The following is a 22,252-nucleotide window of genomic DNA, read 5'->3' as shown; positions in this document are numbered from 1 at the left end:
GTCCTGACAGGTTAGAGATGAATCGGCGAACGAAGTTGATCTTGCCGATAAGACGCTGTAGTTCCTTCTTCGTGGTGGGTGGCTGCATGGTACGCACTGCCTCCTGACTCTTCAGGCCGATCTCAATTCCTCGCTCATGGACCAAAAATCCTAGGAACTGACCGGCCGTCACACCAAAGGCACACTTCTTTGGGTTCATTCTCAGCCCGAACTTTCGAGTTCGGTCTAGTACGTGTCGCAAATCTTCCAAGTGTCCCTCCATGGAGACAGACTTGACTACCACATCATCGATGTAGATTTCCACCAACTTGCCGATCAGATCGTGGAATATATAATTCATGGCTCTTTGATACGTCGCGCCGGCATTCTTCAACCCAAAGGTCATGACCACATATTCAAACAAGCCCACTGCCCCTGGTACTCTGAATGCGGTCTTGTGTATATCTTCCGGGGCCATGAAGATCTGGTTATAGCCGGCGTTGCCATCCATGAAGCTTAAAACCTTGTGGCCAGCAGCTGCATTGATCAAAGTTTCTGCCACAGGCATCGGATATTCATCTTTTGGAGTGGCTCTGTTAAGATCTCGGAAATCGATAGCCACACGCCACCGGCCGTCCTTCTTTTCTACCGGAACGATACTGGATATCCATTCCGCATACCTGCATGGTCTGATGAATCCGGCAGCCAACATCTTCTCGATCTCTTTCTTGACCTCCTCTAGGATTTCGGCCTTCATCTGTCGTGCTCGTTGCTGGAAGGGCCGAAATCCTTTCTTCAGGGGGAGTCGATGTTCGATAATGCTCCTGTCTAGCCCAGGCATCTCCGTGTAGTCCCATGCAAAGCAATCTGGGTACTCTTTCAACAGAGCAATCATCTGACTCCTGAGCTATGGGTCTAACTTCCTGCTGATAAAAGTTGGCCGCGGCTTATCCCCGGGGCCGATGTCGACTTCCTCTAGCTCGTCAGCCGAGGTGAACCCGTACCCTAGCTTTCCGTCACCTGTGAGGTCGACGCCGAATACTGGGAGAGCTGGTGGTGCGTGTAACACGGTCCGATCGCTGGGATCGGCTTCTATCTTGATCATCGCTAGGATCTTGCGGCAGTGTCGGGGCCGATCGCGTGGACCGTCTCCTTCTTCATCCTTGCTATGAGAGCAGCCGCCCTCATCACTACCCTCACCAGGGTGGTACCCCAGCTCCACCACGTTGGTGCTGATGCTATGGGAGCGGGTGTCGTGGGAGGAGTCGATAAGGTCGGCTTCGCGGAGGACCTTGACTTCGTCATTCAGACCCTCGTAAGTGACCGGAGTTTCTTCCGCCATCTCCGATGTAGACGGCGATGTGGTTGATGTTGAGGATTGTCCCACCGGGCGTGCCAGAATGTGTTGACGTCAGAAACCCACCGGCGGGCAGTGACTGGTCAACACCGTAGAGCCGGGAACAACTAGGGCTGCGGCTGGCCCCAGTCCCTCAGAGCGACGGCCCGCAAAGCCTCCTGGTCGCGCGCCGATGCAAATTGCAAGGGCGTGCCACCTGACCTATACCTGGTCAGGAAGGTGTGGATGATGCCTCGCTTAGTTTCCTGCAGGGCATACACGTACACATTAAATACGAGCCTCGATCGGCTCTCAGGTTATCCCGTGAATCGGCTCATGGAGCCGATCCACCCATGATTTGTCCAAGGTGGCCAAATATATGGTGGTCCTGCTTGATCAAGATAAAGCATATGAGATCCACGACGATTTGGGGTTTTCACCGCATAATCGGATCATCCTACTCACGATTGGGCCTCGCGCCCACGCACGGTGACCGTAAGCCAGCCCTAGACAAGGCCTAAAAACCAACACTAGGTTGATCCTCGGAACATCCTGTCTAGGGGCAGCAAACTACACCCTACGTGCCGCTGGATCCTCCAACCCTTTGTAAGGCCTAACTATTGCAAATATTAAACTAATCCTTGATGAATCAAGGAGCAATCGTAACGGATCAGATCTACTAAATAGCGATCAAGCGGGGTGCCGCCCCTGCACCCATGATGAGGTACAAGGACGGCTAGATGCGCAAGGGTTGCACTACGACAGCATATGATACTAAGAACAATGCTAACCCTAACACATCTATGATAAGTACGTTGCTCGCCATCAAAAAGGCTTCAGCACGAGCAACGCATGAACAACGTGGGCAGGCTCGTGCTGCCTAGATCGCGAGATGCGATCTAGGCAGCATGGTGTTTACCGGAGAAACCCTTGAGACGAAGGGGTTGGCGATGCGCCGAGATTGGTTTGTGGTGAACGTTGGTTGTTGTCTATTTCATAAACCCTAGATACATATTTATAGTCCAGGGGACTTTCTAATGTGGGCGTGCACCAAACCGTGCACGAGATAAACTCTAACTTCTACGTAGCCTACTATATTTAAGATACACGGGCCAACTAGCCCAAACTCCGCGTATAAAGGCCGATTCACATATTTCTTCCATATAGATTCTTCACGTCCATCTTGATCGCGGCCCACCTCTGACTCGGTCAAATTCTGGTGATAACAATCTTACACATGTTGAAGTTATTTTCTTTATATCTCATTGGATGAATTGTTATTGTCCACTACAACTTAAAAGAGAGAATAGTCAAGTGAATTCATCAACGTTGGTCCAATTTTAATCATAAGATACACCTTTTCATTTCATTTACCTTACTTTTTATATGCAACACTATTTTAATCCGAAAATACAAAATACTTATCGATCTTATTTGCACGCAAAACCCCAAAACAAACAAACTTTTACCGCTTTTACTTAGTTTATTTTACTTGTTTAGTTTACTTAATTTAGTTACTACATTATTTTTACTTTTATTTACACAAACCTTTGTGCTTGACAACTACATGGTGGAGTTGGGGACAGAAGGCTTTATTTTATTTTACAAGATTGTTAGAAGAAGAGAGGGAGAGATGACTCTTTACTCCATTCCCCGAGAGTTCGATATAAACCTCGAGTCACCCTTGCGGGAAAAATACTCTGCTGACATAAGACTCTGCATTTGGAGTCCCAACGTCATCAGTTGCACGCGCTCAAGCTCAGGGCGGCGTCGGAGCCCAAGACCGGGTTCTGCAACCGGAAGAACGAGGCGTTCTTCACCATCCTAAGCGTTCGCGCCAGCCAACTGCGCGGAGGGGAGTGACAAGGGATTAACTTGTCAATGCCTACGGATTGTAGACTTAGGGTTTTGTAGAAAGTAGAGGGCAAGTAGATCTCGAAGGTTCAGCCAAAAAGGTGCTCGACTAAGAAAATTAGGGTTATGTTGACAATAGATTCGATGGATTCTCCTCCCCTCGGCTCCCCTTTATATAGGAGGAAGAGCCGAGGGATTTCGTGTCGTACAAGTTACAAACTCTGGGAAGCTATCCGAGTCTTTCCCGTCAACGTCATCTCCATCGACTCCTCCAGATCGGCATATGCATGCAAACGGGCGGGAGGGTGAGGAACAAAATCGTCAAGATCAAGTTGGATCCGTTTACCTCCGTCCATCGCGTTGCTTGCCGTTGATGATGTTGATGATGTTGATGATGCCATCGAGATCACCGCCTTGCAGCCTCCAATTCCCACAGACGGTGCCAATTGACAAGGGATTAACTTGTCAATGCCTATGGATTGTAGACTTAGGGTTTCGTAGAAAGTAGAGGGCAAGTAGATCTCGAAGGTTCAGCCGAAAAGGTGCTCAACTAAGAAAATTAGGATTATGTTGACAATAGATTCGATGGATTCTCCTCCCCTTGGCTCCCCTTTGTATAGGAGGAAGCCGAGGGATTCTCCTCCCCTTGGGTATCCGAGTCTTTCCCATATGATTACATGATTCGTGATTCCTAATATAACTCTATATTCCATATCAACGTTTGCTGGGCTTCTAGGCCTTGAAAGCTTTGAGTCGTGGGCCTCCATATATAACCTCGGGTACTTTATTCGGCAGGCCCATTAGGGATGCCTATGTCAATAGCTCTCGAGATTTTGTTTGAATCGTAGAATCAAGCAAAATCTCCATCGTGAAATTGAGTCGTATCTTTACATATCAACGAGCCGAATATTTTTACTTAACATTTATTTTATATAGGGATATTGGTAGATGGGGCTGGTTCATCTGACGGATCAGGTACCATTTAACGGCTCTTGTGGCAAACCCGCATAAACCTACTTCAAACTCAAGTCCCTGGACTTGAATTCGGGATACTGGCGTAATTCTACACGCGCCGCTTAAGTACTTATCATGAATCCAGTTATGTTTTATCGAGTACCTAACACTTCCAATTTTTATTCGCATCTGTTGATACAGATGAAGTGGTAGAGCGCATTCGGGTGCGATACCACGCCACACAGGATGGATCCTAGGGACTTACCTTCATAAAGCGTTACGGCATTCAGAGTTTTTACCGCGATGGATGCGCTCTGAGAATATATTGTCGAGTGCCTTTGTCGGCTGCTGGAATTGTGAATTTATTCGATTTGTGGCAATATCTTGATCTCCCGATGGGATTACATGACGAGTTATGTGTAACTCGAAGATGTACGATCAAAATTCTTCGTCTGTACTTCTAAATTGTCTTGTCATTCTCTTGTTTTTTCTTCCTCATATTTCATCGGGTGCGCGACCAGCGCTCCCGATGGGAGTAGCCCCCGAGGCTACAGCCGAGTGTTTGCACTGGGCTGTCGGATCAACTTTTGCTATTTTGATAAACTGTGTATTTTTGTCTTTCGCCTCATCCTCTTATCAGAAGTATAAACAATACTTCTGATAAGAGTAGCCCCGAGCATATGAACAGATGCTTGCATTTGATCATAGGCTGCCAAAGTTTTTCTGTTTTAGAACTCGAAGTTTTGTTGTCGCTATATTTTGTTAAACCACTTGAAGCTTTCTTGGATGATGTCGCTGCTGACGATAGCCACGATGCACACCTTGGAAATCCACGACTCCTGTCACCTCACTGGGTCGTGGGTCCAAAACTCTGCGCCATCGACACGTCGCGCGAGTGGGGAACACACGTCCTCCGTAATTTCTGGCACGCGCAAAGTAACTTCCGTTCAGTAAATTCGGAGTGGTGAGAAATTTTTACCCTTTGGACACGTGTAGGGCTCGGAACACTCCCCCTTTTCATCCAACGGCTGGACGTATCATCTTCTCTCTATAAATTCACCTTGTAGTCCTCAGTCATCCCCTTCGCTGCGCCGCGCATCTGCTCACTCTCTCTATCCGCCATTGCTGCTCCTTGAGCTCCTCACGCACACACTCTATTTCCCCTTGTTTCTCCACCAAGTTTTCAGCCATGGCTCCACGCACGAAGCAGTGCAAGAACCATGATCCGGGCACTGACGAGCCCGCGGAGAAGGCCAGGGTCTTAGGCTGGGAGCGGTCGAAGATCTCCGCCCAAGACCAGAAGCTACTGAAGAAGATGGGTCTGCTGAAGAAGGTGGCCCTGAAGATGCCCAGAGATGAGAGCTCTCCTCGTCATCCTATTGGATTCTGGGTAACTTTCGTCGGCTTCCTTGTTCGCGGCCTTGCTGTTCCTGTCCACAAATTCGTTCGTGGCTTGTTGTTCATCTATGGGATACAGCTGCATATCACATCCCAAAATTTTCTAAATTTTGGAATGTGAAATAAAAATAAAATTTAAGCTTGGTTGGTTGTCTTGATTTAAAATTTACAATGAAATAAAAAAATTGGTGTTACTTAAAACTATTTTTTCCAAAAATGGAGTTTAAAAAAAACATGCATTGTATTCATAAGCATCATGGCATCTTTGCATTCCTTAGGAAAAATTTGAGCGAAATTCAAATTTATAAATAAACCTTAAATCCGAAGAAATACAAATAAAGCCATATAGGCTTATGTGCCAAAAAAATAAATTCAAAATGTTTTAAAAGTGGTTCCAAAATATTCTTCATTGAGTAAGGAATCTAGTGATATTTTATTTGAGTTTTTCTGACTTGTTCTGACTTACCTTTGATCAAATTCGGTTTGTAAATTATTTCCAAATACTAAATCAGAAAAAGAAAGAAGTAAAGAAAAGAGAGAGAGAGAGAGAGAGAGCGGGGTATCAGGCCATGCCACACTTGCTCGTGTGCGTGCACGCAGAAAGGCAAACGACACAGGGAATAAGCCAACAACAGTCGCCCGCGTTTATTTTCTTCTTTACTCACGAGCGGGCCCCACTGCCACGTCGTCCTCATCAAGCTTCAGCCCAAGTTAAAACGCACGCACGAAACAGCATAGTGTTTCCGTTTTCTGGCGTTTTTACTCCAATTGGTTCCCAGTGATTTACTACACCAATTAATGCACCGTTTGTTGCTACTTAAGCCTCTCTTACTCCTCTTCATTTCCCCTCAAACCACACAGACCGAGAGCCTCCAGGCTGCTCAAATTTTGCCTCGCAATTCTGCGGTACCGTTGCATTAAATCGTCGATTACGGTGAGCACAGTCTATCTTTTGATCTCTAGTTTCTTCCAAACATCTTATTTCTTCCTTGCTCACATCTCAGAGTTTGTTTCATGATTTTTGGTGCACCACGGCGATAGCGCTATCTTCGTCCGTGAGCACGTCCGCGGGACAGTTTTCCGGCGAGCGATTTCCGGCGAAACAGTGCACCTCGACGTCCGCCACTTCTTCATCGATTTCGTCTTGTCAAACAGCGCCGTGGTTTGCTTCACCATCGGCAGAGATCTTCGAGGAAGCTCCACGGACATCAACCATCGAAAGTCAACTACACCTAGCTGTCTCTGTTCCCGTGGGTGAGCTGCCCCATTGTTTTTTTTTTCCTTCGTTCCTTTTCGTTGGAACCACAAGATCTAGATCCTAAGGCCAAAATCTGATCACTTAAACGAAGGGGTATTGACCAACCAGATTCTGCCACTTGTCATATCTGTTTCTATTTTCGAATTTTTAGACAGAGAAACATAGAAACTTGTAAAAATCATATCTTTTGTTTCGTTCATCCAAATTTAGCAAACTTCGTGTCCCTGGAATCATAAAAACGTGTAGAATACAGTAGACACATAATATTGCACTTTTGCATCATATTTTTACACAGTTTTTGCAGAAACTCAAATAGAATATTTTGGCTATACAAATAGTTCTACAAATTATTTTTGAGTAATTCTTTTGCTATTAGCAGAGAATTGAACCCTCTGTACAGTAGCATTAGACCAAGAAAAACATGGCCAAATATAATTCCTTTGTAGTGTTTCCTTTAGAGTTAAAGCCATTCCTAGTGTTAGAAAATGTTTTCATTTATTAATTCAACACTAAAATATTGCCATGACATCATGCATATAGTTGACAACTAGAGAACATATTCAGTATGTTGTTCATATTTAAACCACATATTGCATCCATATTTTATTTCCGCTTGTCTATATGTTTCTATATGTTTCTATGTGTTTATGGAGTGAAATTCTATTTGTAGATTGTGGTTGTGCTAATTACAACGAGTGTTTTTGCGAAGAGTGTACCAACTCCTCCTCTCACCAAGGCAAGTGACACTTTGATCATAAAAGTCCTGGTATTTTGTTTTGTGTGTAATACTTCTCAGTAGAATGCTTGTGTAGGAAACTTTTGTTGCGCAAACCAAATTAGGATAGCCACCTGTTATCTTGACTGATCTAGTAGACACCAACGTACGACTTGCTTGCTTGGATTTGCTTGTAAACGAGAAGGGCGTATGATGCTAAGAGATTTGATGATGCCGATGAATGGGTTTTAGCTAGGAAACTAGTTTCATGGAATGCGAACTATCTAGGACGAATCAGTTGGTTTTGGTCCTCGAAGTGTAGTCCTTGGAGGGAATGGATCAGCATTACAACTTCAGTGATCTAGATGGTTCACTGTTGATGGAGCAGTGCTACCTGTTTGAATGACTTATGGTTCACCGTTGATGGAGCGGTGTTACCACTTTAAAAGACACATGGTTCACTGTTGATGGAGCAGTGTTACCTGTTTGAATGACTTATGGTTCATCGTTGATGGAGCGGTGTTACCACTTTAAAAGACACATGGCTCACTGTTGATGGAGCAGTGTTACCTGTTTGAATGACTTATGGTTCATCGTTGATGGAGCGGTGTTACCACTTTAAAAGACACATGGTTCACTGTTGATGGAGCAGTGTTACATGTTTGAATGACTTATGGTTCACCGTTGATGGAGCGGTGTTATCACTTTAAAAGACACATGGTTCACTGTTGATGGAGCAGTGTTACCTGTTTGAATGACTTATGGTTCACCGTTGATGGAGCGGTGTTACCACTTTAAAAGACCCATGGTTCACTGTTGATGGAGCAGTGTTACCTATTTGTATGACTCATGGTTCACCGTTGATGGAGCGGTGTTACCACTTTTAGCGACCCATGGTTGAATTACCAATTTACATGAACTTTGGTTCATTGTTGTAGGCGCAGTGTTACCACTTTAGTTGTCACTTGACTAGCTCACTGGGAATTTATCAGTTTTAGTGTCCTCTTGCCAATACAATTCAAATGTATTGACCATTCGTGGCTGCAACGTATCATGTTGCAGGTTTACCAGACGATGGGTAAGGAAATGTTAGGGGTTACGAGTCTATCCTCAACATGCTCGCCTGTGGCACATGAAGACGAAGGACTCCATGCTGTCTATGTTTATTTGTTGTGAAACTCTGATAATATGCTAGCCTTGTGCTATGCAATTTGTAATTATTTATGTAAATTTCTGGATCATACGATGTAATAAAGACCTTTGTTTCTTGGTATTACATCTTGTACTGTGTGTGCTAGCGATTGATCCAGGGACTAGCACAGATACGCACAGAGATCGACACCTTAAAAAGGTGAGGTCGCTACAGATGGTATCAGAGCATTGTGTTGACCATAGGTTCGTGACCCTAGGTTTGGATTAGTAATAGGGAGACCCTAGGATGAAATTTTTTCTAATCCCATTTCAATTAAAAAGATGTTTGGATTTTGAACCTCTTGTATTCTCATCTACCCCATCTTCAAAATTGGTTTCCTCTTGCCGTAGATGACCTACCTTATAAAACCATCAAGGAAGTAGAGAGGGTGACCTTGTACCTGAAGTGAGGGACTAATGCTTCATGTGATTTTTTTTCGAATCAACGAGAAGTGTTAAATGGAAGACAAACGAACGACTTGAATAAAGACTTCGATGCATACTGCACAACACACGAAGATACACCGATGGAGTAGAACAGAAACTTGAAACATCCAAAACAGAAATAGACCGGACCACCATTAATTTTCTTTTATTGAACCGACGATATCGTAAGAAAGTAATGATCTTACCAAATTGAGGTATGACCATACTAGTTTGGTTGTGTTTGTGTTATGTTGCTTGATGCTTGTTAGATTTTGTTTGTAAGATGAATTGCCTTGATTTGGTGGGTCAGGGTAGGAATATTCCTTAGATCCCATCTATCTAATCTCATCTACTCCTAACCCAGCAAGTGTCTTCTCGACAAATCTTCATGAAGACAACCTTAGCAAACCCAGCCCTGATGTTTCCTATCAATATGAAGAAGCATAGGACAAAACCCTAGTTAAGGATCGATAGAAATAATTTTCCAAATAGTTAAATAATGGGAATTGAAACATTGATTCAATTTTTCCATGGAAGTTTTGTCAAACATGTGAGGTTGACCAAGAGTTAGAATACGAGATATACCAAACTGAAAACAAGGTAATGATTGGGTGCGACATGGATTGGCCCCCATGACGACTACTCATATTGTTCGCTCTTGTTGTGAGGAATGGTAAATCTTGAGGGACACACCCATAAGAGAGACGACGTTGATAAGCTTTAACCTTAGGGGGATAGTTTGGTATCCTCTGTAATAGTAGGCAAGTGTTGCCAAACGTAGGAATACGGTGAGAATGAAAACCTTGTACACGTTTGAAGAGATGCTCGCAATAGAAGAGGTGTGACCAACCATGAGAGCTTTGTTAAAGACCCAATAGTGTTTGCAAAGTGAGTTTCAACCATGAGATGGAAGACTGCTAAGGACATCAAAAACATGATGAAATGAAGCTATAAGGTCATCTCAACTTGGTCCTGTGATTAAAAGAAGACCAATCAGTGTCAAAAATTAGTTTAACAACCAAACTATATGGATTCGCAGCCTACTGAGAAGGAAAGATCTATTTTCAAACCTAGTTGAAGAGTTAATAGTTCACCATATGAGAATAGACATCAATCTTACGGAAATGAAGTTATAAGCTACAGATTCTTATTCTCAAGATCTTTCCCTACTCATCTATGCTAATCTACAGATGCTGCCTCGCCGTGAACCTGAAGTGCCATCTTACATTCAACAGATGATGGAGGCACAAGCTCAGCTGATGCAAGCGGTGACTCAAACCATAACCCAGATGAACAACAACATGCAGAACAACAACAATCCACCACCCCCGCCACCGCCGCATCCACCTCAAGTGGATATGCTAACTAGGTTTTTGAGGCTTCGCCCTGAGAAGTTTTCAAGGGCAGCAGAACCTATGGTGGCGAATGATTGGCTTCGTTCAGTTAACAAGTACTTGGTGACAATAGGATGCTCTGACGCTGAGAAGGTCAGATTTGCTGCCCATCTGCTGGAAGGACCTGCAGCTAGTTGGTGGGAGAACTTCCAAATCACTCATCCCATAGCTGATGTGACTTGGGCAATCTTTGAAGATGGCTTTCGTACTGCTCACATTTCATCCGGAGTGATGGATCTGAAGAGGACTGAATTCCAAAACCTCAAACAAGATCATCGCAGTGTGTCTGAATACATAGAAGAGTTCAGCAATTTGGCACGCTATGCGCCAGATGATATCAACACTGATGCCAAGAGGAAGGAAAAGTTTCTTAAAGGACTGAATGATGAACTGATGGTTCAACTGTCAGTGGCTTATGTGCCTACCTACCAGTCACTGTGTGATAAAGCTATAACCTTGGAGAACACAATGAAGCAAGTTGAGAACAGGAAGAGAAAGCACAACTTTAACATATATCACTCCGATCCATCACAAAAGATGCGTGCAATCCATGAGGACAGTGGAGGTTCTGAATTTCACAAGCATGAAACAAATAATGACCACCGCCATGGTCACAACAACAATGGAGGTTATAAATGCAACAATTGGGGATATATAAGAAACAACCACCACAAGCGTAGTAATGGGAACCCTAATGAACAACACCATCGAAATCAACCACCCAAGAAGGATATCAGCCAAGTAGAATGCTTCATGTGTCATGCAAAGGGTCATTATGCAAAAGATTGCACTGAAAAGGAGAAAGATGCTCAAACCCCCAATGGGAATGGAAGAATGAACAACAACGGTAACAACAACCTTTACACAGATCGAAGACAAGTCCAGTGTTTCAATTGTCGCAACTATGGACATTTTGCAAAAAAATGCCCAGAGAAGAATTTTCAAGGACGCCAAGGAAACCGTGGAGATTCAATCTAGCTAATTTTCTTTCAAGGGTGGTAGCACCCAAGTGTATCCCGAACCTTTCTTTCTAGTCTTGTCGAATCTCGAGGACGAGATTCCTTTTAAGGGTGGTAGTCTATCACATCCCAAAATTTTCTAAATTTTGGAATGTGAAATAAAAATAAAATTTAAGCTTGGTTGGTTGTCTTGATTTAAAATTTACAATGAAATAAAAAAAATTGGTCTTACTTAAAACTATTTTTTCCAAAAATGGAGTTTAAAAAAAACATGCATTGTATTCATAAGCATCATGGCATCTTTGCATTCCTTAGAAAAAATTTGAGCGAAATTCAAATTTATAAATAAACCTTAAATCTGAAGAAATACAAATAAAGCCATATAGGCTTATGTGCCAAAAAAATAAATTCAAAATGTTTTAAAAGTGGTTCCAAAATATTCTTCATTGAATAAGGAATCTAGTGATATTTTATTTGAGTTTTTCTGACTTGTTCTGACTTACCTTTGATCAAATTCGGTTTTTAAATTATTTCCAAATACTAAATCAGAAAAAGAAAGAAGTAAAGAAAAGAGAGAGAGAGAGAGAGAGCGGGGTACCAGGCCAGGCCACACTTGCTCGTGTGCGTGCACGCAGAAAGGCAAACGACACAGGGAATAAGCCAACAACAGTCGCCCGCGTTTATTTTCTTCTTTACTCACGAGCGGGCCCCACTGCCACGTCGTCCTCATCAAGCTTCAGCCCAAGTTAAAACGCACGCACGAAACATCATAGTGTTTCCGTTTTCTGGCGTTTTTAATTGATTCCCAGTGATTTACTACACCAATTGATGCACCGTTTGTTGCTACTTAAGCCTCTTTCACTCCTCTTCATTTCCCCTCAAACCACACAGACCGAGAGCCTCCAGGCTGCTCAAATTTTGCCTCGCAATTCTGCGGTACCGTTGCATTAAATCGTCGATTGCGGTGAGCACAATCTATCTTTTGATCTCTAGTTTCTTCCAAACATCTTATTTCTTCCTTGCTCACATCTCAGAGTTTGTTTCATGATTTTTGGTGCACCACGGCGATAGCGCTATCTTCGTCCGTGAGCACGTCCGCGGGACAGTTTTCGGGCGAGCGATTTCCGGCGAAACAGTGCACCTCGACGTCCGCCACTTCTTCATCGATTTCGTCTTGTCAAACAGCGCCGTGGTTTGCTTCACCATCGGCAGAGATCTTCGAGGAAGCTCCACGGACATCAACCATCGAAAGTCAACTACACCTAGCTGTCTCTGTTCCCGTGGGTGAGCTGCCCCATTGTTTTTTTTTTCCTTTGTTCCTTTTCGTTGGAACCACAAGATCTAGATCCTAAGGCCAAAATCTGATCACTTAAACGAAGGGGTATTGACCAACTAGATTCTGCCACTTCATATCTGTTTCTATTTTCGAATTTTTAGACAGAGAAACATAGAAACTTGTAAAAATCATATCTTTTGTTTCGTTCATCCAAATTTAGCAAACTTCGTGTCCCTGGAATCATAAAAACGTGTAGAATACAGTAGACACATAATATTGCACTTTTGCATCATATTTTTACACAGTTTTTGCAGAAACTCAAATAGAGTATTTTGGCTATACAAATAGTTCTACAAATTATTTTTGAGTAATTCTTTTGCTATTAGCAGAGAATTGAACCCTCTGTACAGTAGCATTAGACCAAGAAAAACATGGCCAAATATAATTCCTTTGTAGTGTTTCCTTTAGAGTTAAAGCCATTCCTAGTGTTAGAAAATGTTTTCATTTATTAATTCAACACTAAAATATTGCCACGACATCATGCATATAGTTGACAACTAGAGAACATATTCAGTATGTTGTTCATATTTAAACCACATATTGCATCCATATTTTATTTCCGCTTGTCTATATGTTTCTATATGTTTCTATGTGTTTATGGAGTGAAATTCTATTTGTAGATTGTGGTTGTGCTAATTACAACGAGTGTTTTTGCGAAGAGTGTACCAACTCCTCCTCTCACCAAGACAAGTGACACTTTGATCATAAAAGTCCTGGTATTTTGTTTTGTGTGTAATACTTCTCGGTAGAATGCTTGTGTAGGAAACTTTTGTTGCGCAAACCAAATTAGGATAGCCACCTGTTATCTTGACTGATCTAGTAGACACCAACGTACGACTTGCTTGCTTGGATTTGCTTGTAAACGAGAAGGGCGTATGATGCTAAGAGATTTGATGATGCCGATGAATGGGTTTTAGCTAGGAAACTAGTTTCATGGAATGCGAACTATCTAGGACGAATCAGTTGGTTTTGGTCCTCGAAGTGTAGTCCTTGGAGGGAATGGATCAGCATTACAACTTTAGTGATCTAGATGGTTCACTGTTGATGGAGCAGTGCTACTTGTTTGAATGACTTATGGTTCACCGTTGATGGAGCGGTGTTACCACTTTAAAAGACACATGGTTCACTGTTGATGGAGCAGTGTTACCTGTTTGAATGACTTATGGTTCATCGTTGATGGAGCGGTGTTACCACTTTAAAAGACACATGGTTCACTGTTGATGGAGCAGTGTTACCTGTTTGAATGACTTATGGTTCATCGTTGATGGAGCGGTGTTACCACTTTAAAAGACACATGGTTCACTGTTGATGGAGCAGTGTTACCTGTTTGAATGACTTATGGTTCACCGTTGATGGAGCGGTGTTATCACTTTAAAAGACACATGGTTCACTGTTGATGGAGCAGTGTTACCTGTTTGAATGACTTATGGTTCACCGTTGATGGAGCGGTGTTACCACTTTAAAAGACCCATGGTTCACTGTTGATGGAGCAGTGTTACCTATTTGTATGACTCATGGTTCACCGTTGATGGAGCGGTGTTACCACTTTTAGCGACCCATGGTTGAATTACCAATTTACATGAACTTTGGTTCATTGTTGTAGGCGCAGTGTTACCACTTTAGTTGTCACTTGACTAGCTCACTGGGAATTTATCAGTTTTAGTGTCCTCTTGCCAATACAATTCAAATGTATTGACCATTCGTGGCTGCAACGTATCATGTTGCAGGTTTACCAGACGATGGGTAAGGAAATGTTAGGGGTTACGAGTCTATCCTCAACATGCTCGCCTGTGGCACATGAAGACGATGGACTCCATGCTGTCTATGTTTATTTGTTGTGAAACTCTGATAATATGCTAGCCTTGTGCTATGCAATTTGTAATTATTTATGTAAATTTCTGGATCATACGATGTAATAAAGACCTTTGTTTCTTGGTATTACATCTTGTACTGTGTGTGCTAGCGATTGATCCAGGGACTAGCACAGATACGCACAGAGATCGACACCTTAAAAAGGTGAGGTCGCTACACTGCATCAGCTGACCCCAAATTCTCTCCTCCATATTTCTATTTTTATCACTCTTTGCGAGTGTTTCCTCGGCATCCATCCTCATTGGGGCCTTTGGAAATGCATCTTCTACCTCCGGCGCAATAATTCGAGGAACGTCATCTACAATGTGGGTGGCGTTTGTATGTGCGTTCGTCCCGATGTCAATTATTTCGACGTGAAGTTCCCCGACTCCATCCAAGGTTGGCGCAAGAAGTGGCTGTACATCCAGGACGAGTCCGCTCTCACCCAAGAGTATGGTCTTGCGCCCTTTGTTCCTACCGAAGAAATCCAGAGGCGCAGGTCTTGGGACACAGAGGCCACAACCAAAGAAAAAGCGGCCACTGACGCCCTGATGACCCGCATCCATGAGCTTCAAAACACGGATGGGGAAGAACTTTCGGGTGTACAAATAATTGCCTACTTCATTCGGATTTGAGTGCAGCCTCTGCAGGCTCGCAAAAATTCTCTTTGGATGTACTCAGGTGCTAAGGATGCCAACCGTTTTTCCAAGGACCTTTTTGTGAAGGACTTGGAAAGGCTCATCCGCCACTTTACCTCCTTGAACAAGAACCACGAAGTCCCATCGTCATGTCGCGTGGAGCCATGTAGTGGTTGCCACGCTCTTCTCGAAGTAAGTGTTTTATTTTGGGTTGAGTTCCCTATTTTTCGACTGCTGTTGACTTTCCTTGTGTGCTCATTTCCTTGTCTTCTCTTTGTTTTGTACCTTGTAGGACCACCAAACTCTCTCTTCTCTTCCCCCTACCTGAAGGTGGAGAGGTGGATGGTCGAGTCGTTGTTACCGACGATTCGCAAGAATCCTCTCTTCCTGAGAGTGAAGTCGTGGAATCTCAAAGATCTGCGGGTTCCTCCGAAAAAAGACAGAATCAAAACAACATTCTGAATCTGCCCACTCCATCTCTCCTCCTCTTGCCACTTCTCCGGATGGGCGCAAGAGGAAAAGAGACAATGACGAATATTCCGGCGCGTCCAAGCTTGCCGAACCAACTGCCGAAGAATCTTCCCCGGAAGAACAAGGTGCCTTCGACCCCTTCGCCGACGCTGGCGCCGTTAGCTCGTAAGTTACTTTTTTTGTCTTTGTCTATTGCTGCGGCGTGGAAGCAGCTTTCCTTGTGACGGTGAAGCACACGTCCCTTGGGAACCCCAAGAGGAAGGTATGATGAGTACAGCAGCTAGTTTTCCCTCAGTATGAAACCAAGGTTTATCGAACCAGTAGGAGATGAAGGCCACGTGAAGGTTGTTGGTGGAGGAGTGTAGTGCGACGCAACACCAGTGATTCTGGCGCCAACGTGGAACCTGCACAACACAATCAAACTACTTTGCCCCAACTTAACAATGAGGTTGTCAATCTCACCGGCTTGCTGAAAACAAAGGATTAAACGTATGGTGTGGAGAATTATGTTTGCTTGCAGAAAACAACAGAGAACAGTGATTGCAGTAGATTGTATTTCAGATGTAGAAGAATTGACCGGGGTCCACAGTTCACTAGTGGTGTCTCTCCAATAAGATAAATAGCATGTTGGGTGAACAAATTACAGTTGGGAAATTGACAGAATAGAGATGCATATACATATCATGATGACTACTATGAGATTTACTTAGGGAATTACGACAAAGAACATAGACCGCCATCCAGCATGCATCTATGCCTAAAAAGTCCACCTTCAGGTTAGCATCCGCACCCCTTCCAGTATTAAGTTGCAAACAACAGACAATTGCATTAAGTACTGTGCGTAATGTAATCAACACAAATATCCTTAGACAAAGCATCAATGTTTTATCCCTAGTGACAACAGCACATCCACAACCTTAGGGGTTTCTGTCACTCCCCCAGATTCAATGGAGACATGAACCCACTATCTAGCATAAATACTCCCTCTTGGAGTCACAAGTATCAACTTGGCCAGAGCCTCTACTAGCAACGGAGAGCATGCAAGAACATAAATAGCACATATATGATAGATCATTAATCAACTTGACATAGTATTCAATATTCATCGGATCCCAACAAACACAACATGTAGCATTACAAATAGATGATCTTGATCATGATAGGCAGCTCACAAGATCTAAACATGATAGCACAAGAGGAGAAGACAACCATCTAGCTATTGCTATGGACCCGTAGTCCAAGGATGAACTACTCACGCATCAGTCCGGAGGCGGGCATGGTGATGTAGAGCCCTCCGGTGATGATTCCCTTCTCCGGCAGGGTGCCGGAGGCGATCTTCTGAACCCCCGGAGATAGGGTTTGACGGCGGCGGCGTCTCAGTAACTTTTCCGTATCGTGGCTCTCGGTACTAGAGTTTTCGCGACGGAGGGAATAAATAGGCGAAGGGGCAGCGCAGGGGGGCTCCCGAGGGGCCCATCCCATAGGGCGGCGCCCCCCCCCTCTTGGCCGCGCCGCCTTGTGGGGTGGCCGCCTCGTGGCCCCACTCCGTCTCCTCTTCGGTTTTCTGGAAGGCTCCGTGGAAAATAAGACCGTGGGATTTTGTTTTGTCCGAGAATATTTGTAAACTAACTTTTCTGAAACCAAAAACGGCAGAAAACAGGAACTGGCACTGCGGCATCTTGTTAATAGGTTAGTCTCGGAAAATGCATAAAAACATTATAAAGTATGACTAAAACATGTTGGTATTGTCATAAAACTAGCATGGAACATAAGAAATTATAGATACGTTGGAGACGTATCATCTATCTCCTTTTCTTTCGGTACTCTCATATTTTTACTTTGTTGTTATATTGACAGGGCTGACGAAGGAGCAGAAAAGAAGGAACCCGCAGCTCATGGGCCAGCTCCTACGAGCACCTCCAACATGCTGGTTCTCTCCGAAGAACATCGTGCTGCTACGGAAACCTCGCATCCCCCACATCATAACTCAGAAGCGCCAACTCCCGTGCCCAGCCCCCGAGCGCCAAAGGCGAAGAAAGCTAGAACCGGGGCTTGTAGCAAGCAAGAGCTTGCCACTGTGAGTACATCGGCTCCTCTCCTAGAAGAAGTAAGTTCCCTTTTTTCCTTCTTGCCATCTCTTTTGCTTGTCGAATTTTTCTCCTCTGACGATGTTTTTCTATCTTGTCGATTTTTGTGCAGCCCTTAATGAAAGAGCTGGTCAACCTGGGCTCTCAATTTATCGGGTTCCGCGACGAGGCCGCCACTTTAAGGGGTAAAGCTGCACTGCTCTTAATATGTTTCATATCCCAATCTTGATTCTTCGTCTTCTAACGTTTTCCTTTCAGACGCACTCCGCTGTGCCGAAGAACGTGCCAACACGCTGAAGGCCATGCTTAAAACTAGCGAGACAGCTCACAAAAAGGCCGAGAAAGATGACGCTGCTGTCGAAAGTCTCCGCCAGAGGCTCAACACCGTTCATGATGCTTTAAGCGACAAGGAGGCCCAGCAAGTCGAGCGCAAAAATGTCATAGTGGAGCGCTTCGAAACGCAGAACCGAAGATTTACAAGTAAGCAGGCTTTCACTTGCCTTCTGCTTTTGCCTATGTTTGTTTGTCTTTAGTGTTGACGAACTCCTGCTTTTCTCCAGGAGGACGGATGGGTGATCAATATAATTTGAACCAAGAATCCAATGATCGTCTCAATGACGCTCTCGAGATTCTTGAATTGAACTGCGACTTGGCGCGCACAAAAATTTCTTCTGCACAGGCCGCCCTAAAGCGCGTCTTCCCCCACTTCTTCCCCAAGATACCCAGCCGGAGATCTTCTCCCAGCTCACCCAGCATTTCCTGGCGAAGGAAGATCTTGCTTTGGCCTATCGTCAGACTAGCCTAAAGATCGGAGTCGAAGGGACCATCGCCTTGGTTATTGCCAGCGGCCAGGAGGTCGACTGGGTGAAAGCTGGCACTCCCAAAGGCATAAACAAGGAAAAGTGGAAGGTTCTTGTGAAGGATGCCAAGCCTCACTCGAAGAAGCTCATCGCCTTCCTTGACCCGATGTCCTCTGCTTCTGCTAGCACTGCTCGGACAGAGGTCAAGTAGACCAACCCGTGTCTCTTTTATCTTTTCTCTTTTGTAGCTGTCGCCACCTTTTGTTACTCCCAACAATTTGTATGGACTAGCTAGGAGCCGTCTTTTGTAAGGACTCGTCCTAGGTAAATGTGCTGAATATGAATGAAAATGTTTCTGGCCGAATGATTGATGTCGATCTTTCTTTCTTCCAGTTGATTTTTTATAACTATACTGGAGCTGTCGGACCTTCCAACGCTTCACCCGCCACTTCTCATTCTGCGAGAGCTCCTGGCGGTGTTTTCTTGGATGATTCTTCGTGTGCTGACTCGATACACCAAGAAATGGACGATCTTCGACAACAGCTGCAAGCTATGAAGAAACATGCTAGGACGGTTATGGACCAATCTCGCAAATCTTCGGATCGTGAGCAAGCTTCTCTTCGGCAAGCACAGGAGGTTCTTGAATTGAAGGAGTCTGCCACTACCATTGCCTCACGAGCTGCTCAACGCGAGAGTTATATGCTTGACTTGATGACTGGTGCAAGTCAAGATATGGCTGGTATGTTACTTTTATTTTGCCGATCCTTTTTATATTCTTCATATCCCATCTCAAGCTATGTTCTTTCTTCCTTGTTTTGCTTGTAGGTTCTTTTCTGGATGCTGCCGCCGAAGAACAACGGGTAAATTCGTGTGTCAAAATCCTTCTTTGACTTGCCAGGCAAAATGTTCTGGGCAGATGAGGATCGCACCCGTCGTATCGTTCAATTCCAGGATCGAGCCGCCCAAGTTCGAGAATTTCGTGACTTCTTCGGCAGTACTCTGCCCATGGTGTATAATGCTATGTTTCCTCGGAACCCTCAGCCTGAGAATCTTACCGAACTTATGGGTAAATTCAGATACACGCAGAGTATCCACGACTTTGCAAAGGCTCAAATGGTGGCTGGCGCTAAGTTTGCCCTGATTTGGTTGAAGGTCTGCCACTCGAAGCTAGACTTTAGCAATGTTATCGACACTTTTTACCGCAAGATGTCGAAGAGGAGGATAAATGTTGACAAACATAGTGCGGTTGTATCTCCCGTAGCCAAAAAAATGATCGACGAGCTTCTTAGAGTGGACGCCGCTTTCTTCAAGGTGTTTTGGTATGATGATTCGACGCTCCTTGTCCGTGCTGCAAGAGAGAACATAACCAAAGATAGATTTGTGTAGGAATTATTTTGCTTTTCTCAAGCTGATTGGTCTGAACCGAACCGCAGAATTGCATATATTTGTAAGTCGTATATATTGTAACTATTATTGCGAGACTCATGTAAAGTCAAAGCAAACTCTTGTGTTATCTTTTTCCCGTTGAGCCCCCGAGTATCTTGGCTGGCATAACTTATCTCTACTGTTCCCGAGGTTTTTCATGCAACCAAGGTGTGTAAATTAAGAGATGCTTTGAAGTCGAGTATATTTTGTAAATTTGTTGGGTTCGAGCCCCTGAGCCTTGCTTGCGAGAAAATTATATGCCATCACTATTTTTATTTCAACCATGCTATATTGAAGCATCGCAAGCCCGCCTCATTAAAGACCTTTCAGCCCCACTCGGTACCCTGAAAGGAAAAGAGCGCGTCTGAAAACTTGCGACCTCTTCAGGTACAATGTATGCTTACATAGTTGAACTATAATGATTTCTAAGCGTAGAAACACCGTAGCTGCGCCATGTTCCACTGGTTTGGTTTGTCCTTGCCCGATTTCTTGTCCTTTAGCCGATAAGCTCCTCCCGGAATAACTTAAATGACGATATACGGTCCCAACCATGGAGACTCGAATTTCTCGTGTCCATCTTGTGCGAGTCGAAGGACTAGATCGCCAACTTGAAAGGACCTTGGCCGCAAACATCCGCTGTGATAATTTTTGAGGTTCCCCTGATATGCGCTTACTCTTGATAGTACCTCATCTCTTGCCTCGTCGAGTGTGTTGACATCATCCTCCTGCGCCTTTTGCGAAGTTTCCTCTTCATATTTTGCGACTCTGGGGAGTTGTGTTCTATTTCTATCGGCAACACTGCTTCGGCTCCATGGACCAAGAAGAAAGGTGTTTCTTGGGTTGCCGCGTTCGGCGTTGTTCGTAAGCTCCACAATATGTAAGGCAGCTCGTCGACCCAGGTATGTCGTGCTTTCTCCAGCGGTGTTAGCAGACGCTTCTTGATGCCGTTGCAGATAAGCCCGTTGGCTTTTTCGACTTGACCGTTGGTTTCGGGTGCGCCACTGATGCGAACTGCTGCTTGATGACCATGCTTTCACAATAGTCCTTGAATTGTCGGGTGGTGAAATTGTTGCCATTGTCCGTAACTATGTTGTTGGGGACGCCAAACCGCAAAACTATCCCTTTGATGAAGTTCACCACCGATGTTGCATCTGCTGAAGTTACTGGTACTACTTCGATCCACTTGGTGAATTTATCGACGGCCACAAGTAAATACATGTGTCCTCCTGGCCAGGACTTGTGTAATTTTCCCACCATGTCAAGCCCCCATTGTGCGAAAGGCCATGCCAATGGTATCGACATCAATTCTGCTGCTGGAGAGTGGGGCTTGGATGCAAACCTCCGGTATGCATTGCAAGTGCGGACTATGTCTTTTGCATCCTCTATTGCTGTCAACCAAAAAAATCCTACGCGAAAAGCTTTGCCTGCTATTGCTCGACTGCTTGCGTGGTGGCCACATATTCCTTCGTGTATGTCTTTTAATATAACTCGCCCTTCTTCTGGTGTGACGCACCTCTGCAATACTCCTGAGATGATTCGTTTGTATAGTTCTCCCTTGACCACGGTGAAGGCTTTGGATCGTCGAATATCTCGCCTTGCTTCGACCGGATCTTCGGGTATCTCTTTCTTCGTGATGTACGCCAGGTAAACCTGCATCCAGGGAATTTGGATCATCATGACTTCCTCTAGTTCCTCCTCGTCTTCCGATGTATGTGTCTCTGGAGGTGCTGGAGCCTCGAGTATTTCTTGGACTTCTCCTTTTTCTTTGGCTGCTTCGGTACCTTCTTCGCCTTGGTTGATCTCTCACTTATCTCTTCCCAAAAGACTCCAGGTGGTATCAGGAGGCATTGCGAGCCGATGTTTGCCAAGACGTCGACTTCATCATTTCTAAGCCTGCTGATGTGATTAATTTCACAGCCATCGAAGGTTTTCTCGAGTTTGTTGTACACCTCCTTATATGCTATCATGTTGTCATTGACTGCATCGCACTTGTTCATCACCTGTTGAGCCACCAACTGGGAGTCGCCGAAATTTTTTAAGCGAGTGGTAGCACACGCCTTTGCCATCTTCATCCCGTGAATCAGGGCTTCATATTATGCTTCATTATTGGATGCATTCGGGAAGGTCATCCATAATATGTACTTCATCTTGTCGCCCTGTGGTGAAACAAGCACCACGCC

Source organism: Lolium perenne, chromosome 5, assembly GCF_019359855.2.
Source record: "Lolium perenne isolate Kyuss_39 chromosome 5, Kyuss_2.0, whole genome shotgun sequence".
NCBI classification, from domain to species: domain Eukaryota; kingdom Viridiplantae; phylum Streptophyta; class Magnoliopsida; order Poales; family Poaceae; genus Lolium; species Lolium perenne.
The sequence above is the reverse complement of the archived record's forward strand: the minus strand, read 5'-3'. Positions refer to the sequence as shown.